General features: G+C 38.5%; 1 protein-coding gene across 2 annotated transcripts in view; it reads right to left on the bottom strand.

The window, feature by feature from the left end:
• The window catches only part of TAFA4 (TAFA chemokine like family member 4), a 184612-nt gene that overhangs the window by 20860 nt on the left and 148670 nt on the right, over window positions 1-15082 (bottom strand). The window lies entirely within an intron of this gene.

The following is a 15082-nucleotide window of genomic DNA, read 5'->3' as shown; positions in this document are numbered from 1 at the left end:
AACCTGAACTCTTAAAAGCAGAGAGGGCAGGAGGGGGAGTCAGATTGAAAACATGAGGAGGATTCAAGCACCACTGCTGGCTTAAAGATCTGGGGGTCAGAAGGCAAGGAAATGGTGACATCAGTCCTACACCACAAGGAACTGAGTTCGGCCAACAAGCAGATTCTTCCACAGAGCTCTCTTAAAAGAATGCAGGCCTGCTGACAGCTTGAGTTTAACCCAGAGGTCAGACTCTGAGCATAAAATCCAGCTATACTGTGCCAGACTTTTGACCTAGAGAAACAGGCCACTAAATTTGTGGTCATTTGTCACAGCAGCAGTGACTAAGATCTTTTATCCGGATTCACTATTGTTAACAAGTGACCCTCTTTGTTGTGTCATTCACTCTCCTTCACACATCTTTCCAAGCCATTTGAGAGCAACTTGCAGACAGGACACCCCTGCCCCTTTACTAACAGTGCAGTGGGTATTTCCTAAAAACAAAAACATTCTCTTACATAATTACCAAAATTAGGATATTTGACACTGATATGATGTTATTTACATGATGCTATTCCATGATCTCAGTTTTGCCAGTTGTCCTAATAATGTCTTTTCTAGCCATTATTCCCCTTGTGCAGGATCCAACTCAGGGACCTACATTATATTCGGTTGTCACGTCTCTTTAGCCTTCTTTAATCAGAAAGTATTTTTTGGCATTAATCTTTCTTTTTTTTTTTTTTGGCCTTAATCTTTCTTAACCTTGACATCTGTCAAGAATACATGGCCGTTATTTTGTAGAATGTCCCTCAGCGGGTCTAACAGCTCTAGTCAAAGTCTTCAAAGACTCCAACCCCAGCCAACAGCTTAACTGCAGTCTGATAATACTGAAGCAGGACCACCCAGCTAAAACACTCCCAGATCTTGGATGCCCACTGACTATGTCAAATTGTATATGTTGATTGTTTTCAGCTTTTACGAATTGGGCTACTTTGTTACACAGCGATAGATAAAAAAGAATCATCTGTCTGTAACAGGATTGGAGAGACTATGTAAACAAGGTTGTGGAGACAATGTTTAGAATTTATTAATAAAAGACAACCTCTTCAAGCACCTTCAACTGTCACATACACTATTTACCTATGAATTGTGCCATGAATTACAAGCGATCTCTTCTCCTCATTAAAAGAAGCTTCCCCAGGGACGCCTGGGTGGCTCAGTTGGTTAAGCAGCTGCCTTTGGCTCAGGTCATGATCCCAGGGTTCTGGGATCAAGTCCCACATCGGGCTCCTTGCTCGGCGGGGAGCCTGCTTCTCCCTCTGCCTCTGCCTGCCTCTCTGCCTGCCTCTTTGCCTGCCTGTGCTCGCTTTCTCTCCCTCTGTCTCTGGCAAATAAATAAAGTCTTTAAAAAAAAAAAGAAGCTTCCCCAAAGATTCCCAGGGGCTAACCCTTTGCTTGGTTTCTGTTGTTCAGTGCATGTACTTCAAATCACAAAACTAGTTTAAAGATCTGAATTATGGAATATTTGTTATCGATAAAACTAGCCCTTCCACACAACAACCTCTATATTATTCTGAAAAACTTCTAGCCTTTTTTCCTCTGTTAACTGTGGGTGGAAGCAAAATTCAATCACTGGCAAGAATGACTACTAAGGCAAAGTGTCCTTTGTTTTTTGTTGTTGCTGTTGTTATTTTTAAGATTTTATTTATTTATTTGACAGAGAGCACAAGTAGGCAGAGAGGCAGGTGGGGTGGGGGAGGAACGGGCTCCCTGCCGAGCAAAGAGCCCAACACAGAGCTTGAACCCAGCACCCTGGGATCATGACCTGAGCTGAAGGCAGAGGCTTTAACCTACTGAGCCACCCAGGCACCCCGCAAAGTTTCCTTTGTAAAACACAAAGAAGCAGAAATAGTACCCAGAGACTCAAACCACCATGCTGAGAGAACGTTTTCAATGTACTATAGAAGAAAGCATAAAGTGATTAAAACTAGAAACCTAATTAAATATACACAACAAGAATGCTGATTTCCCACGCATAGTTGGATACATTAGTAAAAAAGTCAATAAAAATTGTAATTACAATGTCGGAAAAGTAGGGTGCACCTTTGGTGCTGAGTAAGCAGAACAGCGAGAACTGGGAAGAGTTCAAGAGGAGACCCTGTCTCTAATTTCCAGTAACAAGTAAGCACCTTTTGTAGGTCAAATGTTCCCTGAATGACTAACTATGGGGGGGGGGGTGGAGTCATTCTCAGTCCTCCAACAGTGCCTTCCCCTCCCTGCTGGCCACTGTCACAGTTTGCTCAGCTGCCACAGCAAAGGACCACTGGCTAGGTGGCTTAAACAACAAATCAAGGTCCTGGCCAATTCAGTTCCTGGTGAGGGCGTTCTTTGCAGCTTGCAACAACCGGGTGCCCTGTATGTCCTCACGTTGCAGGGACAGAGTGCTCTGCTGTCCCCTCCTTTTCTTCATAAAAACACCAGCTCTTCCAGATTAGGGCCCCTTGCAGATGACCTCATTGAACCTTGAATTCCTCACAGACTTATAGTCTTATCTGGGGATTAGTGCTTTACAATAAGAATTGGGTGGGGGGCAGCAAATACTCAGTCCATATACCAACCATCCTGCAGGACTTAGATTTTCAAAGACCCTGAGGAGTCATGAAGGTGGCACTAAACCCCATTAAGAAAATAAAATAAATGCATTTTAGTAAGAGAATAGTTGAGAAGTGATTGGGACATTCATTAATATTATAGATGGTGTAGGATTTTGCTGCTATATAACAATCCACAAATGCAAACAGATTTTTCCCCTACTCTAATATGTCTGAATAATCAGCTTGTGTGGTCTAGGATTTTCACTTACTTAATACTGGCTATGGTACCTCATTGATTTTTAAGACATAATGTTTTTCTCATAACTTCAATATTTCAGGTCTCACAACTGATAGCATCTGGTCATTGTAATTGGCAATGCTTTTCTTTCTTAGAAATACACAAAATAGCTGTGTATCTCACAACTGATGGCATCTTAGGTTTGATGAAATAGGGTAGGTTGCAGGCACTGTTTTAAATCTTTTACAAATACTATTCTGTGTAATCTTATAAAAATGCTACGATGTAGGTACTATTTTTATTCCTTTTGTACATTAAAAAAAAAAGTACAAACATTAATTTGGCCTAAGTCACACACCTAGAAACTGAAGAAGACAGATGCAAACCCAGGCAGTATCTATACTATCACAGAATGCAGGGGAAAGACAGCAGCCAATATTTTACTAAAGGGAGCCAAAATGGCGTCTCCACCACAGCAAACCACAAGATATGGCTCAGTTTCCCATTGAAAACAACTTTCCTACAAGATGAGAGTTTTTGTGGGACTCCATAAAGACACTATTTCTAGTCATTCCTCTACTATTGACACTGGACTGTGGTCTTGGTATGTGCCTCATTTCTTTGTAATCTACAGTTCTCGACGTAGGAAGTAAGTATTCAGAAACAAGTACTTAAAAGTGCTCAAGGAATGACGGCAGAAGACAGGGATACATCGTGGGGTACTAGGCACAGAAAGCATAGATTACATACTTGACTTGAATAGTTCATCCTCTGCTAGGTTCTCCAAAACGAAAGAAAGCACATGAAGCAGGTATATACACATAAAGAGATTTATTGTAAGAAACTGCTTCACGTGATTATGGAAGCTGAAAACTCCCAAGACTTGGAGGATGAGTCAGCAAGATGGAGACTCCGGGGAGCCAAAACTTCAGTTCCAGTCTGAGTGCAAAGGTTTGAGACCCAAGAAAGCCAATGTTGTCATACTAGTTGAAAGACTGGCAGGTTCAAGATTCAGAAAAAGATGGTGTTTCAGTTTCCAAAGGCAAGAAAAGACTAATGTCCCAATCCAAAGTCAGGAAGAATTCTCTCTCTCAAGGTCAGTCTTTTTGTTGAACTGAGGCTTTCAGCTGATTGGATGAAGCCTACCCACATTAGGGAAAGCAATCTTCTTTATACAGTCGATCAATTCAAATGCTAAACTCATCCAAAACACCCTCAAGGAAACACACAAAATAATGTTTGATCAAACATCTGGGCACCACGGGGTCCACTCAAGTTGTCACATAAAATCGATCACCATAAACATCATAAAACTATGTAATGTAGTCATAACTGGATGGGGGCACGGAATGAAAGTTTTTAAAAGAGACAAAAAATTAATGGCTTTCGTGGTAAACTTAATTCTCTGGAAAAGTACAAGAGGGAGGCTTGTTCAGTAAGATTACTACCAAAGAGTGGCCACTGCACGTAAAGTCACTTAAACACCTCTCTTTTCAGCAGCAGGAAACATTTTGGTTGGTGATCCAACTTGAAAGCTAACGCTCAACACATGTGAGTATTAAGAGTGAGAGACGGTAGCTCCAACTTCTCATATGGGATTTACCTTACAGGCGTGAATTACAACAGGTAAGACTAAGTTATCCAAAAGTAGAGCTGCTCTCAGAAGCAAAACGGGCTCAACAGAAAAGAAAACACTATCCCCTTGGCGCTATCTCTTCATCTCTGTCAATTGGGGGGCCATTTCCCCTCCAGGTTGCCTGGACAGGTGGGAGGGAGGATATTTCTTTCTATTTAACCAATACTTCAATAGTGTACTATGCACAAGACACTGTTCTCCGTGCTCCTGGAGACATATAAGTGGGGAAACTTAAAATTGGTACTTGATTCCTTGCCACACTTTCGACCATGCAATGCGGTTGCATATTTTCTTTTCAGAAAAGGTGACTTAAAGTATTATCAAGACTATCACACGTTAAGATGGCGAATTCCTCACTCAACTAAAGTTAACATGGACATCATTAAAAACATTATAATTCTTAAAACAATAATTGATTACTTTGGGATTGCTAAAAGAAGACAGAATAACTTTGAAGAGTGCATTGCTTAAATCCTTATCTTTTTTTTTTATTAACTATGCTTTTAAGAAAAGTTGCCAACAACAAAGGAAATGCCCATTTGTCTCAGTGCAGTCAGGGCCATTCCACTGTTAAAGAGAGAAAATGCAAAACCTCATTTGCAATAGCAGTTCTTCCATTGAAACTACTTGAAAGCTGATAGGGAGTCAGGAGGCATCAGATTAGGGTGACTTACTTCACGCTATTATTTTCCTTGGATCCTTTTCCTTTTGTTCAAATCCCTTTCCCCCTTCCTCCTTCTGTCCAGCTCAAGAATATATACCCTTTAAAGGAAGCCTCACACTCCAGTGATCTTCTTAGAAGGCATTTATTTTATTTGAGTATGGTATTTCTCTATGGCATTCTCAGCCTTTCTCTCCATGAAAGCACAACAGAGGAAAGAAAGCTGAAAAGAAGAATTCATGAAATGAAAGCAGACAATAGTGGCCAGTTATTGCCTTTGGAAAACATGCCTAGTATATCCTGGTTGTAGTTCTCTTATAATTCTCAACTTTCTCCCCCTATACCTGTCTCACTCAGCTTTCAGTCAAAAAGGCATCTATCACAGTATAAAAGTAAAACTACCGTAGCCATGGGACCACCTGCTGGGCAAGCTTCCTAACTTACTCTTGGAGACAAATATCTTCTGAGCCCCTAGCATGTGCCAGCGCCTCTGCTGGGGGTGAGGGCAGAGCAGTAAAGAAGAGACATGGCCTTTGGTCTCAACAAGCAGAGACACCAAACAAAATATCTCACAAAATTCTTGAGGACACAGTCTTCTCCTTACCTTCTGGTAACAACAGAGGTAGCAATGGACTTGGAATCAGAATTGCTGCACTAGAATGTCAGCTTGCAGAGCTGGGCGATTTCATTGAACCTCTTACTTTCATTTTCTCATATATAATAGTTTATTATCTACCTTACATGACGGTTATGAATTTTAAAGTGCTTAATGAACACTGAGGTACTCGAAAAACTACAGATGTTGAATAAATGACTTTGTTTTTTGTCGCCACATTTATTCAATAAATATTTGTTGAGTATTCACTCTATGCCAGTACACGGTAACTATGCTGAACAAGACAGGCCCCCCCAAATCCTCTTCCTCCAGGACGTTTCATCTTTTAGTGATTTAAGAAACGCAAAGCAGGAAAGATACAATTTAAAACAGGGAGGGCCAGAAACTAATATTTGAGTGAAAATTAAAGCAGTAAAAAAACAGGTCCTTCAGACATCAGACGAAAAGAGGCCCTTATAGCTCTAGCTGTATGAGAGAAGGAGAAATTAATAGATGATGCCAGAAAGATAATGGAGGGCAAATGGGCAGATTATAGAGGGCCTCATGGGTCACTGTTGGAGTTTGGGCTTTTACTCACAATGAGATGGGAAGCCCTGGAAATGATGAACTTAGAATGACCTGCTCTGACCTACATTTTAAGAAGATGTATTATGATTGGAACAGACCCAAGAGGAGCAAGGATGGAAGTAGGGACATAACACCTGCCACAATAATCCATGGAGAGGTGATGACGGCTTGGGCCAAGGTCACAGCAGTGGGAATGATAAGAAAATGTTGGGTTCCGGATTTATTTAGAAGGTGGAAGTGACAGGATTTGCTGAGGGGTTAAATTTAAGATGTGAGAGGAAGAGAGGAGTCCACGCTGACCCCAAAGCTGTTGACCTGAACACGGAAAAGGTGGGGTTAAATAAATGAAGAAAAAACTAGGAGCTTGGCTGTTACATTTTAGATGCCAATTGGATTTTAACCGAGGAAGGTCAAATAGGCAGTTAGACATTTAAGTCTGGAATTCGAGAGAAGTCTGGTTTTAAGGTGGACAGTTAGTCACCTTTGCAATATGAGACAGTATCTCGAGTCATGACACTGGATAAAATCTCCAAAAGAATAATAGTAACCAGATGATGAAAAAAAAAAAAAAAGATCACTTACATGTTGAGTTTGGGAAAAGAGAAAAGGTAGCCAGTGGCCTAAATAGAACCAAAAATAAATGTGTGGGGCCAAAGAATTGGGTTCAAGATGGCAGCACAGCAAGATCCAGAATTCACTTCCTCTCACAAACCCAATAAATTTCCAACTATATATGGACTAACTCCTTCTAAAAGGCACTGGAAAATTTCATGAAGAGAGCCTCCACAACAAAGGATAAAAGGGCAGCGATGAGACAGGAAGAAGCAGAGACATGGACTCACCAGGAAAAAAACATCGCAGTCTTAGTCAATCACAAGTGGCAGGAATTACAAAGGTATGGAACTTTTTCTTGAGAAGCGAGGGATTCAAGCTCCACATCAGGCATCCCAACCCTTAGATCCCACACAGCATAGACAAGCCCCCAAAATACCAGGCTTTGAAAATTGATGGAGATTATGTTCAGAAGAGCCAGAAAACTATAGCGAGTGGAAAAACTGTGTAAAGGGGCTCATGTGCAGAATCACTTGACCTAGAAACCATCTCAAAAACACCAATTTGAAAAGCCCTAGATAAAAGAGTCCATTTACTGATCTTAGAGAGTCTGCTGGAGAGGCAGGACACAGCAAAGACTCTTCACAGAAACCGAGACACTGGTGGGAGCCATTTTTGTGATCTCAATCTATCTTCTTAACACTAGCACTGAATGGTATCATTTTGGAATTCTCCAACTCCTAGCTATTCTCCAATTCTCCAATTGCTAGCACCAATGGGTGTGTCCACTGAAAGCCCCACCCACAAATGCAAAGAAGCAGTTGCTGATATACCCCAACAATGGGTCAGAGGAAAGACCTATCCACCCAACATAAGACCACCCAAGTATTTACAGCAAATATTAACAGAAGTAAGGGGGAAAGCTGAGAGTAATAGGATAATAGTAAGGGACTTGAACATTCCACCTACATCAATGCATTGATTATTCAGACAATGTAAGGAAACATTAGCCTTAAATGACACATTAGACCAGATGGACTCAGTAGATGAATATACACTCCATCCAAAAGCAGCAGAATACACATTCTACTCCAGTGCAAATGGAGCATTCTCCATGATATATCACATGTTAGGCCACAAAACACGTCTCAATAAACTCAAGACAAGTGCCATAATATCAAGCATCTTATTTGACCACAATGGTATGAAAGTACAAATTAGTTACAAAAAGATAACTGAACAACCAGATAGGTCTTTGAACAAAAAAGAAACTTAAAAAAAGAGAGAGGCAAATAAAAACAGAAAAAATGACACACCAAAATCTGTGGAATGCAGCAAAAGTGGTTTCTAGGAGAGAAGTTCATAGCAATGCAGACCTACCTGAAGAAATAAGAAAAATCTCAAATAATAAATTTAACTTTATACCTACAGGGCCTAGACAAAAACAAAAACAAATAAAACAAACAACAAAAAAAGCAGCAAATCCCAAAATTAGTAAAAGGAGGGAAATACTAAAAATCAAAGTTAAAATAAATGAAATCAAGACTAAAGATACAATTTAAAAGATCAGTAAAATTAAGCTGATTTATCCATAAAATAAAATTGACAAACATGTAGCCAAACTAAAAAAACAAACAAACAAACAAAACAAAACTCATTTAAAATCAGAAAAGAAAGAGGCAAAGTTATAACTTCTACCACAGAAATAAAAAAAGTATCAAGACTACAATGAACAATCACCTTCAAACTGGATGACCTAGGAGAAATGGGTAAGTTTCAAAAAACACAATCTTCTATGACTGATTTGGGAAGAAATAGAAAATCTGAATAGATCAATTACTAGTAAGGATATTGAGACACTAATCAAACCTCTCCCAACAAACAAAAGACCAGGACTAGATATCTTCACATAAATTCTACCAAACAGTCAAGGAAAAACTAATACCTATCCTTTTTAAACTCTTCCAAAAACTAAAAAGTTATTAAAGCTTCTAAAAACCTTCTATGAGGCCAGCACTACCCTGCTACCAAACCCAAAAAGGATAGCACATGCACAAAAAAAATTACAGGCCAACATTCTTGATGAGTATAGATGCAAGAAACCTCAACAAAGTACTAGAATACCTAATTTAACAATACATGAAAAGGATCACACACCACAACCAAGTGGGATTTATTCCAATAATGCAAGGATGGTTCAACATCTGCAAATCAAGCTACATATCATATTAATAAAATGAAAAGTAAAAACTATATTATCATCTCAAAAGATACAGAAAAGCCCTTGACAAAATTCAACATCCATTTACGATAAAAAGTCTCAATCACGTGGGTATAGTGGGGACCTAGATGAACATAATAAAGGTCATATATAACGGTTCTACAGCTAGGATCATATTCAGTGATGAAAATATGAAAGCCTTTCCTCTAAGATGTAGAAGACAAAGATGCCCACCTTTTCCACTTTTATTTAATGCAATATTATAAGTCCTAACTGAAATATTATGCAAGAAAAAGAAAGGCATCCAAATCAGAAAGGAAAAAAGGTAACTCACCATTTTCAAATGACAGACTACATTTAGAAAACACCAAAAAAGTGTAGGAACTAATAAATGAATTCACTGGATTTATAGGATATAAAATCAATATTCAGAAATTTGGGCATTACTATATACTCAAAACAAACTAGCAGAAAGAAAAATTAACAATACCATTTACAATATATCAAAAAGAATGTAATACCTAGGAATAAATTTGACCAAGGAGCTAAAAAACCTATACACTGGAAACTGTAAGATGGTGATGAAAGAAATTGAAAACAACACAAATAAATGGGAAAATAAACTTTGTTCATGGATTGGAAGAATATCGTTAAGTAAGATGTCTGTACTACCCTAAGAAATCTACGATTAAATGCAATATTTAACCAAAACACCAATGGCAATTCACTGAAGCAGAACAAATAATTCTAAAATTTGTATGGAACCACTAAAGACCCCAAATAGCCAAAGCAGTCTGGAGAAAGGACAAAACTGGAGGTATCAGTCTCCTTGATTTTAAACTACACTACAAAATTATACTGAGCAAAACAGTGTAGTACAGACAATAGAAACATACTGATCAATGGAAAAGAACTGAAAGCTTGTAAATATACAAATGTATATAGTGACAGTCTATATAAGGAGCCAAGAACATCCAAGGGAGAAAGAAGAGTCTGTTCAGTAAATGGTGATGGGACACTGGCACCTACGAAAGAATGAAATTAGACTGCTGTTTATACCATACACAAATTTACTTTAAAATCCATTACACTTGAATGGAAAACCTGAAACCATAAAATTCCTAGAAGAAAAAATGGACAATAAGTTTCTTAACATCAATCTCAGCAACACCTTTGAGACTCCAAAGGCAAGGGAAAAATAAATGAGACTATATCCAATTAACAGCTTCTGTACAGCGAAGGAAACCATCATCAGATGATAAGGCAACCTAATGGAAGGCACAAAGATATGTGCAAACTCTATACCTGATCAGGTACAAACAGACAAAATATATAAAGAACTCCTACAGCTCAACAATTTAAAAAAATAAATAAATAAGTAAAAACCTTTAAAAAATAGGCAGAGGATCTGAGTTTACATTTTTTCTAAAAGGACATACAAATGGCAAAGACACATGGAAAGATTCTCAGTATCACTAGGTCAATGGAAATTGAAACCAGAATGAGGTAACCCCTCATGCCTGTCGGAGTAGCTCTTATCAAGATCACAAGGAATAACAACGGTAAGAAGATGGGCAAGGGTATAGAAAAAAGACAATCTTCATACATTGTTGGTGGCACAGTCCCTGTGGAAAACACTAGGCAAATTCCTCAAAAAACTATGAATACAACGAACAAAGGATCAAGCTATTCCATTTCTGGATATTTATCAAAATAATACAGAAAGTCTAGTTCAAATGATATATGCACCCTATGCTCACTGCAGCATTATTTCCAACAGCTAAGATAGGAAAACAAACTTAAGTGTCTATCAGTAAATGAATCAAAATGCATATACACAGACACACCAACAAGTCTGGAATACTACTCAACCATAAAAAAAAAAATGAAATCTTGCTATTTGGACAACACAGATGGACTTTTGAGGGTATTAAGCTAAAAGAAGTAAGTCGGGGGGCAACTGGTGGCTCCGTCAGTTGAGCATCTGACCCTTGGTGTCTGTTGAGGTCGTGACCTCATGGGTTGTGAGACTGAGCCCTAACTTGGGCTCCGTGCTCGGTGGGGCATCCGCCTGAAAGATTATCTCCCTCTGCCCCTCCCTAGACACATGTGTGTGCTCTAAAATAAGTAAATAAATAAATCAAAAAAAAAAAAAAAAAAAGACAAAGACCATGTGATTCTACTTACATGTGGAATCTGAGAAATAAAACAAATGAGCAAACAATTTAGATTTTAAAAGTTTTCAAATAAGAAGTTGGCAGGGTGTCGATGGAAGTAAACTAGCACTGCAAGAAATAATAGCCCCCAGGTGCTTCTGTTTAAGTGGCTGCTCTGCTATCTCTCTACTTCTCTGAGGCTTCAACCATGGCTTCACTTCTCTTTGCCTTGGTGTCGGTATCTGCAAAGTAACAAACTTTCAGAGTCTTGATGTGAGCATAAAGGTAATAGAGAGAGTGTTGCATTGCTACTATTAATACCGCCATTCTTATGAACTATTTAAACAACTATTATACTGGAAAGATCTAGAAAGAAATATAAAAATCTGGGTACAATTCATTAAAAAAAAAAAAAAACTATACTTCTCAGAACAAGGAAAAAGGAAGTTGTGTTCTAGAAGCAAAAAGTCAACACTTGCAAAGGTCCCTAACCCAACTGACAGTCATTGAATTTGAGATCTGAGATAGTCAGCAATCCTTGTTTTAATTTTTTTCATCCTGGCACATGAATCCCTTTATTTCCCCACAAGTATTCATCAAGTAGTTCCTCAAACCCTGAGTTTTCCCAGCAGAAACCAGCGGATGCCAATTCCAGGCATTTCCAAAGACGTGAGCCATGACTCCCATCCCCACGGCATAGGACTATACTGGACGCTCCAGTTCCTATTTTTCCGGCTTCTGGTTTTACTCCTGGCGAGAGTACTTTTCAAGGTTTCAGACTCAGCAGGACCACTAGGGGAGAGGAAATCAAATCAAGTGCCTTCCCACACTCAGTGGGTCAGACCAAGCACCCTTTTTCTGAAAGGGGAACATAATTGCAGAGACACAGAAGAGACTGCAAAAAGCCTCTCCATTTAGAGGTAACTGATGAAGCAGAGAGCCCACATCACACTTCACTTGCATCTCCCCTCTGAGCTCCAGTCAGCCACCCCCGCTTTCCTAGCACCCAAAAAAAAAAAAAAAAAAAAAATGGAGGAGGGGTGCAGGGAGAAAGCTAAGTGTAAGGTTTACAAAAAAAAAAAAAACAAGCAAAATTGCTGTGTTCAAAGAACATATTTAAAAAGCTATCCATACAAAATAAAGTTAGAGTAAAAGCAAATGAGAATTACAGATAAAAAATAAAAGTACTTGTTTAGTCCCTGAAAGTCTCTCCCAGTAGATGCATTTATGATTTTAATAACATTTCATACACAGGTGAATAGATTTCTTATTTGTTGTTCTACTAAATTCGTGTGCAGAACCACCTCGGTAGATAAAAATAAATCTTTGCACACATAATGTAGAAATTGGTGATGAGCTTCTATTTGTATGTTAAAACATAAAAAGTATATATGTATTTTTAACATTTTCCCTTAGAAAATTTTATTCTATTTTATTTTTTTTTATTATGTTATGTTAGTCACCATACAGCACATCATTAGTTTTTGATGTAGTGTTCCATGATTCATTGTTTGCATCTAACACCCAGTGTTCGATGCAGTACATGCCCTCCTAATACCCATCACGGGGCTATTCTATCCCCCGACGCCCCCCCTCCTCTGAAACCCTGTTTGTTTCCCAGAGTCTAGAGTCCCCATGGTTCGTCTTCCCCTCTGATTTCCCCACCTTCATTTATCCCTTCCTTCTCCTAATGTCCTCCATGCTATTCCTTATGTTCCACAAGTAAGTGAAACCATATGATAATTGTCTTTCTCTGCTTGACTTATTTCACTCAGCATAATCTCCTCCAAAGATACAGATGCAGTAAAACAAAGGAACACATGCACTCCAATGTTCATAGCAGCAATGTCCACAATAGCCCAACTCTGGAAGGAGCCCAGACACCCTTCAACAGACGAATGAATAAAAAGAGGTGGTTCATATTTACAATGGAAATTTCTATTTTACTTCTTTTTTTTTTTTTAAGATTTTATTTATTCATTTGACAGAGATCACAAGCAGGCAGAAAGGCAGGCAGAGAGAGAGAGAGGGAAGCAGTCTCCCTGCTGAGCAGAGAGCCTGATGTGGGGCTCGACCCCAGGACCCTGAGATCATGACCTGAGCCGAAGGCAGAGGCCTTAACCCACTGAGCCACCCAGGTGTCCCAGTTCTATTTTACTTCTAACCAAAATGGACTCCAACAAGAAAATGCATCATATTTTTCATCATGCTATAAGCTATGTTTTAGGTGTTAAACTCTTTTTTTTAAAAGATTTTATTTATTTATTTGAGAGAGAGAGACAGTAAGAGAGAGCATGAGAGGGGAGAAGGTCAAAGGGAAAAGCAGACTCCCCATGGAGCTGGGAATCCGATGCGAGACTCGATCCTGGGGCTCCGGGATCAGGACCTGAGTCAAAGGCAGTTGCTTAACCAACTGAGCCACCCAGGTTCCCTAGGTGTTAAACTCTTACAAAAACATTATTGTTGTTACCATATCCTACATGTCATTAAATACCTAAGTCCAGAATGAAAACAGAAAATTACCCTGACATGGCACCATCGACATTTCCTTAACAGCACTTAACAATTTTCAATTTTTTAACTCCAGTTAAAGATGTGAGAAAAACACCTTTATTGATCTCTCTTTCCTAGGATCCCACTAAAACTATACTAAAGGAAGACAACAGATCCAAACTCACAAAAGCAGCTGAGAGACTTTGAATAAGTCTTTTGGGAGACAGAAAGCAGGTGGATTAGCAGTAAGTGACAGGCGGAAGTGGATACTGAGGGGATGAGATGGATTCATTTCTAAGCACCTCAATAGGTCCTTCAAAGTATGGGGTTGGAAGCATCCGCATACTCAAAATTAAAATCCACTCGTCACTAAATCCTCTCCAAATTCAGAGATTTCACCATTCTTTAAGAAGGCACAACTGACGTTTGAATAGCATAAGTCCCCTCATACCCGGATTTTTTTTTTATAAATATAGTACAGTGCTGTAAATGTATTTTCTCTTATGATTTTCTTAGTAAGATATCTTCTCTAGCTTACTTTATTGTAAGGATATGCTATATAATACATGTAACATACAAAATACATGGTAATTAGACTGTTGATGTTATCAGTAAGGCTTCTGATCAACAGTAGGCTATTATTAGTAAAGGTTTTGTGGGAATCCAAAGTTACACACTGCACAGGGCTGGGTACCCCTAACTCTGGTGATGTTCAAGAGTTAAGTGTACAACATTTGGAGAAATTTTCTAATATGAAGGAGACTAAAATAAACCAAGAGAAAAAATAAAATGAGAGGGCAGAGAATTAATGCAAGGAACAGACAAGGACCTAAGAGTACTAAAAGTAATTGTAAGACTCAAATTTTTTTTAAAAAGGGTGGAAGGAGAGATGATGAATTTTTACTATGTGTCATTATATGTGTATGTGTGTGTGTGTCTATGTCTGTATACATGCCATTATACATATCCCATTAGTTTTATATGTAATTATAATGTATATGAGATCCATAGTTACAGAGTATACATATGTACACACACATTCATTAAATCTTACAATAAGTAAAGTAAGGGAATAAGACCATTTCAAAGTCATCCATCAAATATTGAAAAATAAAAACAAAAAACAAAAAAAAACCAAAAAACCTCCAAAACAAAACCAAACCACATCTCCAATCCAGGTAATAGCATACCGAAAATCCTATGATAAAAACATCAGCAATAAGAAAACACTCAAGAATTTTTTAATAGCAAAATCAATAATTTTGTCAAAGAAAACCTCCCTTGAAATTCGAAAGATAAAAAGAGATAGAGAAAACTGAAACCAAACAGGAAATTCTTAGAGAAATAACATAGATGACCGAAAATCCTA

The sequence above is a fragment of the Mustela putorius genome, unplaced genomic scaffold, assembly GCF_011764305.1.
Source record: "Mustela putorius furo isolate JIRA1106 unplaced genomic scaffold, ASM1176430v1.1 tig00000095_pilon_pilon_pilon, whole genome shotgun sequence".
NCBI lineage: Eukaryota > Metazoa > Chordata > Mammalia > Carnivora > Mustelidae > Mustela > Mustela putorius.
Note: the sequence above shows the minus strand (reverse complement) of the source record. Positions and strands in the feature narration are given on the sequence as shown.